We start from the raw sequence: 9,723 nt of genomic DNA, 5'->3' as shown, positions 1-9,723 counted from the left end.
CAAAGATAACATCACTCATTTTCTCAACAGAATTCACTGTAACTGCAAACTGGATCTCACAGAGCAGAGCTGCTTAAAAGACAGACTGACCCAAGCCCTGTGAACTAACCCAGATACCGGTGCATTTATTGTCTGTCTCTAATCATTATTATCATAAAAACGTATAGGTGGGTTAAAAAGATCTCGAGGGTAATTTATGAGCAGTAATTATATTGCTGGAGCCACCCCCAGCTGACACACGGGCACAAGCATCCCCTCATGCAAGCAAATGTAGAGTTACACATGCATGCACATACTCCCCCAAGAGGGTGGGAATGTTTGGGAGGCATTCATTGAAATTCAGTCCCTAAACATAGCAATCAGCACAACCATAAAGGACCCAAATTTAATTGGCCCACCCAGCCCATTAATTACATAGCCAGAACTGCAGTACAACACAGCATATGTTGCCTAATAAAGCCCAATTGATCTTAATAGAGATGTATTATTGAGTCACAAAGGTGGAATTACACTTTTCCATATAAGCAGAGAACCTAAAAGCACACATTGCGATAATTACACACACATACACATACACCCTTGAGTGTTGTCATGGACACAAACAAGGGTAGAAAATAAAATAGTTAGTATGGTCATTATATGGGCATTATGTGAATGCACACACACAAAAACACACAGGGCATGACATACAAGGGTCATCATATGTCATTACATAATGAGACTTCACCAATAAGCAGCCAAAAAAGCCTATCCACCCTAAACATGTCCATAATAGTAACGAGATCCTATTCAGGAAACCAGGAAATCTTCACAAGTCTCATCCGATTCCTCAGCACTTTGCTTCTATTAAAACATCAGATGTTGCAATTCTGCCTGTTACTTACTTTCTCCTACCTCATCTCTTATCTATCCTTTCTCTTACCTCATTCCTTTTCACACTTATTTTAATTTCCTTTTTTATTTGACGCAGACAGACAGACAGACAGATAGACAGACAGACAGATAGACAGATAGACAGACAGATAGATAGATAGATAGATAGATAGATAGATAGATAGATAGATAGATAGATAGATAGATAGATAGATAGATAGATAGATAGATAGATAGATAGATAGATACGCGCGCAGCACACTAGGCCGCACAATAGAAGTCATTTGCTCAACAACAAAAAATTTAACAAAGAGATTGCACACTTGAGGACTATAAATAGTCTAAACAAAGAAATGATTCAAACGCTACATCGTCCAATGCAAAGCTTTAAACCCCCAGTACTTCTCATTTAATCTTGTGAAGAAAGAGCTGCAGTTCAATTATACTACACCAGTTTGCACGATGGACCTGCCTTAGGAATGCTGTCGAAGCTTTTTCCTATACTCCATAACCAGGACGTATCTGGGTGATTTGTTGAAGCACTTGAGAGGTTTGACATCACTATAATCAATATCAATTATTCATGAATAAATAACTAAAAGGGCTGGAAGCATTAGCCGTTTTGGAACTTCTGCCAAAAAGCAGACGGTGAATTAGACGCGCCCACTTTCCCCAAGACCCCACCCTTAAAATACCTGCGAGATCGTTGACAGCGATTTAAACGATTAAAAACCGGTCAGTTTCGTTGTCAGTGTGAAGGGGTGTGAGAACTGACACGCTCTAGCTTCCTGCTGCCCAATACGGGGTGACCATGAATGTACAAAATGATTGACAGGCTGCGCGGCCTGCCATTGGTATCATGCGAATTATATATATTTATTTATTTATTTATTATATATTTTTTGCAGTTTACAGATATGGAGGACAAATCTTGCATAAATCTTGCATAAAATTATAAATAATTAAATATATAGATAAATAAATAAATGGTAGGGAAATGAATAAAGCAAATTTCCGACCTCACTTCTACGTGAACGCACAAACAATGATGCACTGGACCGCCTCCCTCATTTACTTGTTGTACACGGAAAAGTAAAAAGAAATATATGTATAAATATATAATTAAATCTGTAAAAAAAAAAATACATGTGGGAATAAATAAATGTAAAAATAAATGAAAGCATAATTTATTTGATTTTTTTGTTTTGTTTGTTTTTTGTTTTTTATTCCAAATATTTACTACAACAACAACAGTAAAAAATCCCATTTTCCGAATATTCTAAATATGGAGCATGTACTTTACTGAATATTGAGCAAACCCGGTTGCAAATTTTAACTGGTAATGCATAACTGTTCATTCATATAATCTTGAAACACCTCCCATAGGATACAATGGGCCCTGAAGCGCTTTTCCGATGTACAGATTCTCGATAAGTCAAGGCCCTCATGGCAAAAAAAAAAAGAAATATCAGAGAGGCTGACCTTCAGTATATGGGGGAGATGGTCGACTGTGCGCTCATGAATATTTATTAGCCAAGAGGAGTAAGACCTCCCTTAGGGCTTAATGCTGCAGCTCATATCAAAAGTTTCATTACTATAAAACTAAAAAAATAGCCTACTAGCAACAAAAACCAGAGACATCGAAAGTATAGAGAACATTGGAAAACGGAGAACAGAGAAAAAGAAAGAGAAAAGACAAGGATAGAGATGAAGTGGCAGAGTTGTATCAGTGATGTAGTGTGATAGGGCTCTCGACCCTAATCTCAGATTCTCTTGTTTAATTGAGGTTGTAATTACTCTCTCTCACTTTCTATCTATCTCTCACTTTCTCTCTCTCTCTCTCTCTCTCTCTCTCTCTCTCTCTCTCTCTCTCTCTCTCTCTCTCTCTCTCTCTCTCTCTCTCTCTCTCCTGCCACGCTGTTCAGATTGTTATCTACATACTGAAAGAGCTTATAATCACTAACTCAAGAGGCACATCTCCTGAGACTTAGAGAGCCCTCTCGCTTTCTCTCCTCCCCTCTCTACTCTAAAAATCTTTTATACCTCTTCTCTCAACTCTATCCCTCCTTTCCTCTCCGCCTGACCTACAAATTCATACCCCGTCTCCGCTGCACTTTGTTGCATTCAAACACCATCCATTACATCATTTCAGAGCTTAAAAAAAGCGTAATCATATTAAACATGACCTCGCTTAACTGTGCGTTAAGTCCTTGACTGTGAATCAGAACATTTCAATTGAAACGGAATACAACAACTCCGTCAGAATAAACAGCCTCGTGCTGAATGGAACTGATCGGCTGATCAAAGCTGAATTGACCTTGTATGCTTGGCCGAGTTGACATATGTAAGGTAATGATGCTGGTCATTATGTAATCATTTTCTCTGGGTTCATTTGGCCCCCACGGTTCCACCTGTTCAAACAGGCATCCAGCAGGGACAACAGATCCTCCACAATGTGTTTCTACTCAGCTAACTCTCAAACACTGACACACCGCTCGCACGCTTGCGCCTGCTTCATATGTTGACCTCTACTCTAGTGATTCACTGCGCTTCAGACAAAAAAAGATAAAGTGAAAGCGGGAAGGACAGGTCAGGTGCATCATGCTGTCCCACAGCTGTAACCACTTGTTGGTAATTCTAGTCTCACTTCTCTCCAGATTCAATGTCACACCAAATACATCAATAAGTCTTGTTTTTTTCTTTTTGGGTTTTAGGCATGCTTTTATGGTTTATATTGTAGGTTCCACAGCATTGTTCACTTACACCTCAGCATAAATGGCTTGGAATATCAACAAACTAGATTTGATTCATTTGAATGTTTATTGCCACTGTAGGAGTTTCACTTTACATGACAAATAGCAATATAACAACATAGCCAACAATAAGTATCAAAATAAATTCATTTAAGTGAGGTAAGTTTCTATAACTTAATTCTAAATGCATTAAACCAGTGTAATATAAATCATATAATTTATCACTAACTGACTATCTGAATCTGGAGTCTGAATCTGAAAATGTTGTGTTTATGTTGTGCTCTATAAATAAATTGACTTGACTTGACTTGACTTGACTTGGAGACCAGAATGGTGATGAAAAGTGAGAGCCGGGAGTAAAAAGGTGTAGGGTTTGATTGCTTGCTGCCCAATGATGGCACAGCTTATGTGTTTTTATAAAGGAATACGTACAAGGTGCTCCATTTCCTCATATTTTGATAGCATGCAAGTTTCAGTCATTGGATTCAGAAGCCGTCCAGCCACTGTAAATGATAATAAAATATTGACACTGTAAACGGTAATCACATTAAGATTATTTTATCTCTTTTGCTTGTTCAGGTCCATTTGTAATGTTGTCACACACTGTCAGTTTAACCAATTAGAAATAGGCATCAGGGTTGAAATCACTATTATAGCCTGCAAAACGTCTCGGTTACGTATGTAACCCTCGTTCCCTGAGTAGGGAACGGAGACGTTACGTCGGATGACAACGAATTGGGTTTCGCTTAGAACACCTATCGACTTCGAGTATTACAAAACGAGCCAATGGCAAAGAAATGCCATGGGTCTGCGGAATTTGCATGACGTAACTCCGCCCCACCTCGTGGGTATAAAAGGAGGACGCCGGCAACAGGCAGATATGTTTCTTCGCTGAGGAGCCAAGACTGAGCTCAGGCGATCCCCGCGGTACAGCGGAAAGTGGCAGGCAGATGTAACATCTCCGTTCCCTACTCAGGGAACGAGGGTTACATACGTAACCGAGACGTTCCCTTTCGTTGTCACTCCGAGTTACGTCGGATGACGACGAATGGGGTTACCAGTCTAATCACGCCACCTTCTCAGCTGTCTTCCAGTGCCCTGCGTAAATCTGAGATCCCTGTCGTGAGACTGGCACGGACGAAGGACTCCTATTTAGCACAGGAATACCAAGGTACACTGGGGAGCATATCCCAAATTCAGGGGAAATATGCAATTACTGCCAACCCAGAGGGGGGGACTTAGAGAATACACATGTGACCCGAAGGAGACATGGAGAACACTGGGGTGTCCAGCCGCAGGTGGAATATTTCAACCCCAGGGGTGGCAAGGTGGCTTGCCAAGGAAAGACACATGCTCAAGAGGCTTACAGTGGAAATACACATGTGGGGGTCGCTCAGGGGAGGGACCATGCACACGGGAGGCACCTAGCCGACGCACAGTCAATAGACACTGGCGCCAACGTCAGGAGTGCTGGAGGAACTCAGGGCTTTTCGGGGAAGCTCACCTGAGGAGAATATCGCACGTATCCAGTCCGTGGAGTCGAATGGCGAGCAAGCGAAGACACCTGAGCGGGTCCAGTACTAGCTGGTTGAAGCGAGTACATGAGAGGACACTGGCTCCACTCGGAGATTGTAGAATCTGGCGAATGTGTTAGGTGTCGCCCAGCCTGCAGCTCTGCAGATGTCTGTTAGCGAGGCGCCATGCGCTAGAGCCCAAGAGGATGCCACACTCCGGGTGGAGTGGGCAGTCACACCAAGGGGGCACGGTCGACCTTGCTGCTGGTATGCCAAGGCAATGGCGTCTACTATCCAGTGAGACAACCTTTGCTTGGAGAGAGCCTTTCCCTTCAGCTTCCCACCATAACAGACAAAGAGCTGGTCTGAGGTCCTGAAACACTGCGTCCTGTCTACATAGGCGCGGAGGGCGCGACTGGACAGAGCAGTGCCAAGGCTGGGTCTGCCTCCTCCGGGGGCAGCGCTTGCAGGTTCACCACCTGGTCCCGGAAGGGAGTGGTAGGAACCTTGGGCACATATCCAGGCCGGGGTCTCAGGATCACGTGAGAGTAAGCCGGCCCAAATTCCAGGCACGCTTCGTCAACGGAGAATGCATGCAAGTCCCCCACCCTCTTGATGGAGGCCAATGCAACCAGGAGCGCTGTATTCATAGACAGGAACTTAAGCTCCATTGATTGCAAAGGCTCAAAGGGAGCACTCCGCAGGGCAGTTAGAACCACTGAGAGGTCCCAAGAGGGAACGAGAGGAGGGCGAGGAGGATTCAGTCTCCTCGCTCCTCTCAGGAACCTGATGATCAGGTCGTGCCTTCCAACAGACTTACCTTCGACTGGGTCATGGTGTGCGGCAATAGCGGCAACATAGACTTTCAGGGTGGAGGGAGACAGCCTTCGCTCCAGCCTATCTTGAAGGAAGGAAAGCACGACACTAATCGAACATCTCCGGGGGTCTTCTCGGTGAGAAGAGCACCAGTTGACGAAGAGGTTCCACTTCAACGCGTAGACGTGTCTCGTGGACGACGCTCTAGCGGAAGTGATGGTAGCCGCCACCGTAGGTGGAAGGGTACTCAAACCTGCTTCGTCCCGTCCAGGAGCCACACGTGGAGGTTCCAGAGATCGGGATGAGGGTGCCATAGGGTGCCCCGTCCCTGAGAAAGGAGGTCCTTCCTCAGGGGAATCGGCCAGGGAGGTGCTGTCGCGAGGAGTACTAGTTCGGAGAACCAGGTCCGGGCGGGCCAGTATGGCGCGACCAGAATGACCTGCTCCTCGTCCTCCCTGACCTTGCGCAGGGTCTGCGCAAGAAGGCTCACTGGGGGAAACGCATATTTGCGGCCCCGCGGCCAGCTGTGCGCCAGTGCATCCGTGCCGAGCGTGCCCTCGGTCAGGGAATAATACAAGTCGCAATGGGTCGAGTCGTGAGAGGCAAACAGATCTAACTGTGCGTCCCCGAACTGGTCCCAAATCAGCTGAACCGACTGGGGATGGAGTCGCCAATCTCCCGGGAGGGGCTGAAGCCGTGAGAGCTCGTCGGCTGCACAGTTCAGGGCTCCGGGGATATAATGGCATGAAGCGACCTCAGATGCTTCTGACTCCATATGAGGAGGTGGCGGGCGAGTTGCGACATACGGCGGGAGCGTAGACCACCTTGATGGTTGATGTACGCTACAGTGGCGGTATAGTCTGAACGGACTAGTACGTGTTGGTTCTTGAGCACGGCCCGGAAGCAGCGCAAGGCAAGACGTACGGCCAGCAACTCGAGGCAATTGACGTGCCAGAGGCGTCGGGGTCCTGTCCAGGAGCCCGCGGCAGCACGTCTATTGCACATGGCACCCCAGCCCGTGGAGGAGGCATCTGTCGTTACAACAACATGCCGCGAAGCTCGTTCCAGGGGCACTCCGGCCCGTAGAAAACTGAGGTTCGACCACGGGGTGAAGGTCTGACGGCAGGTCGGAGTAACTGGTACTCGGAGGGTGCCGTGTTGCCATGCCCACCTCGGGACTCGGTCGCGGAGCCAAAGCTGAAGCGGTCTCATATGAAGCAATCTGAGCGGCGAACCGCGGCTGCAGATGCCATATGCCCCAGGAGCCTCTGAAGAAACTTCAGTGGAACCGCACTCTTGCGCTTGATAGTCTCAGGCAAGTCAGCAATGGCTGAGTGGAGAAGGCGACCAAGTCCATACCGAGAAAAGAGCTCCTCTGCACGGGGCAAAGTCTACTCCTTCCCCGGTTGACCCGAAGGCCCAGACGAGCTAGGTGCCGGAGCACTGGGTCCCTGTATTCGCAAACCTGGTCTCAGGAGTGAGCTTAAGACAGCCAGTCACCGAGATAGTTCAGGATGCGAACCCCGTGTTCCCATGGAGGAACAAAGGCAGCCTCAACAACCTTGTGAAGGCGCGAAGAGACAGGGCTAGCCCGAATGGGAAAACAGCGTACTGATATGCGCGCGCCCTGACAGCAAACCGTAGGTATGTTCTGAGTCGAGGGAGAACGGAGACATAAAAGTAGGCGTCCTTCAGGTCGATCGCTGCAAACCAATCCTGTGGCCGCACACATCCAGAAATGCGTTTGGCCAGGAGCATCTTGAACGGCAGCCTGTGAAGGGAGCGGTTCGGACCAGGATTGGCCGTAACCCACCAGACTTCTCCGGGACAATGAGGTAGGGGCTGTAGACCCGGACCTCCTTTCGGCTGGAGGGACAGTCTCAATCGCACCCTTCGCCAGTAGGGTAGCAACCTCCGCTCTCATGATAGGGCATAGCCATCGACCAAAGTGGAGCGGACTCCCCAGAAGTGGGGAGGAGACCGTGCGAACTGAATCGCAAAGCCGAGCCGATGGTTCGCGCGACCCAGCGGAACAGATAGGGAAGCTCTAGGCAGGCTCCCAACTGTGCCAGCGGCGTCGAGAACCACAGACGTCCCCCGGTGGTGCAGCGAAGCGGAATGACCGGCCCAGACGTGGACGGCATAGCGGCCCGGAGTGGGGGCAAGGTCAAAACCGCACCCTGACAGAGGAGGCTAGGGAAGGGCCAGCGTTCCACGGGGGCCTGCTCTGTCAAGGGTCTGGCGACAGAGGGGGACAGGGGCGAAGCGGTCGTGGACGGCACGCCGTGACAACCACCTCCGGGACAGAGGGGGACGAGGAGAGCACGGCATGTGGGCGGCGCTCTGTGACGTCCGAACTCTCTGTGCTCAGAGACGGGAGAGTCAGTTCTTTGGAGAATAAGGATTCTTCCCCGGCCCTCACCCGGGGAAAGGAGTGGTCCTGCTACCAGCTCCTGGAAAGAACTGAGTCCCATCTCTGAGGAGCCCATCCCAAGAGCGCCGCTTAACCCAGCGTGTAGCGGGGGGCGGGGCTGGAGAGGACTGTTTTGGCGTCCGACCGCGGCCTCCAGAGCCGGCCCGGCTGAGCGGGCGGGGTGGGAGCCGCGGGGGGCACCCACGGCGGTGGGCAGACCGAGGGACCTGAGCGGACGGCGGGGCCGTCGGGACAGAGTCAACCTCAGTCTGCTCCATCCCCGAGGAGCCCGTCTCAGGAGCGCCGCTTAACCCGGCGTGTAGCGGGGGGCGGGGCTGGAGAGGGGCTGTGGCGTCCGCCCGCGGCCCCCAGAGCCGGCCCGGGTGAACGGGCGGGGTGGGAGCCGTGGGAGGGCGCCTTCGGCGGTGGGCAGACCGAGGGACCCGGGCGGACGGCGGGGCCGTCGGGACGGAATCAACGTCAGTCTGCTCATGAGCGGCTGAGAGCTGTTGGTCAAGCCCTCAACCGCACCGCCGGAGAGGCCGACCTGGGATATGGGAATGTCGGACAGACGGGTCCGCGCGACATCCAGCACATCAGACAGGTTCAGCCACAGAATGGTGAGCATCACCTGACCCAGGGAGCGTACGGTCACTTTCGTCGCTCGGAGAGCAAGGTCAGTGACGGCGCGCAGCTCAGTGAAGAGCCCTGGGTCAGTCCCGCCCTCGTGCAGGTCCATGAGCATCTGGGTCAGGTGGACCAGCAGAATGACCATGGCATGCAGAGAGGCGGCTGCCAGTCCCGTGGCACTACAGGATCTCGCCACAAGCGTAGACGAAAAACTACAGGCCACGGGCGGGTGCTTAGGATTGCGCCGAGAAGAAGCACTCTGAGGACACATAGCATCGCAACAGAGCGTTCAGCCGGGGGAACCCCAGTGTACCCAAGGGCAGCGGCCCCATCGAGGGGAGGAAAGGCGGATGAGATCAGCGAGCGGTCCTGAGAAGACAAGGGGGTCTTCTAGGACTTCGAGATCTCATCATGCACGTCCGGGAAGAGAGGTATTGGGGTTTGCCACGGACGAGGGTCGGCGGCCTTACCCAAAACCAATCGTCCCAGGAAAGCATGGCCTTCATCTCCGGATCAGACTCAGGCACAGCCGTATGCACACCGGAAGGTGGCAGCTGTGACGAGCCCTCACTTCCAGAAGACTCAAGCCCACCTAGTGATGCTGCAACAGACATGGCATCTTCCTCTGTAGCTTCAACTGAAACACGCGGGCCACCAGAGGGTAGACTCGCGGGAATCAGCAGTTCACTAGCGGGCACCGTCATTGAAGAGGGGGGCTGGGGTC

Source organism: Siphateles boraxobius, unplaced genomic scaffold, assembly GCF_051911475.1.
Source record: "Siphateles boraxobius isolate OS27281-9 unplaced genomic scaffold, OSU_SipBor_1 12, whole genome shotgun sequence".
Taxonomy (NCBI): domain Eukaryota; kingdom Metazoa; phylum Chordata; class Actinopteri; order Cypriniformes; family Leuciscidae; genus Siphateles; species Siphateles boraxobius.
Note: the sequence above shows the minus strand (reverse complement) of the source record.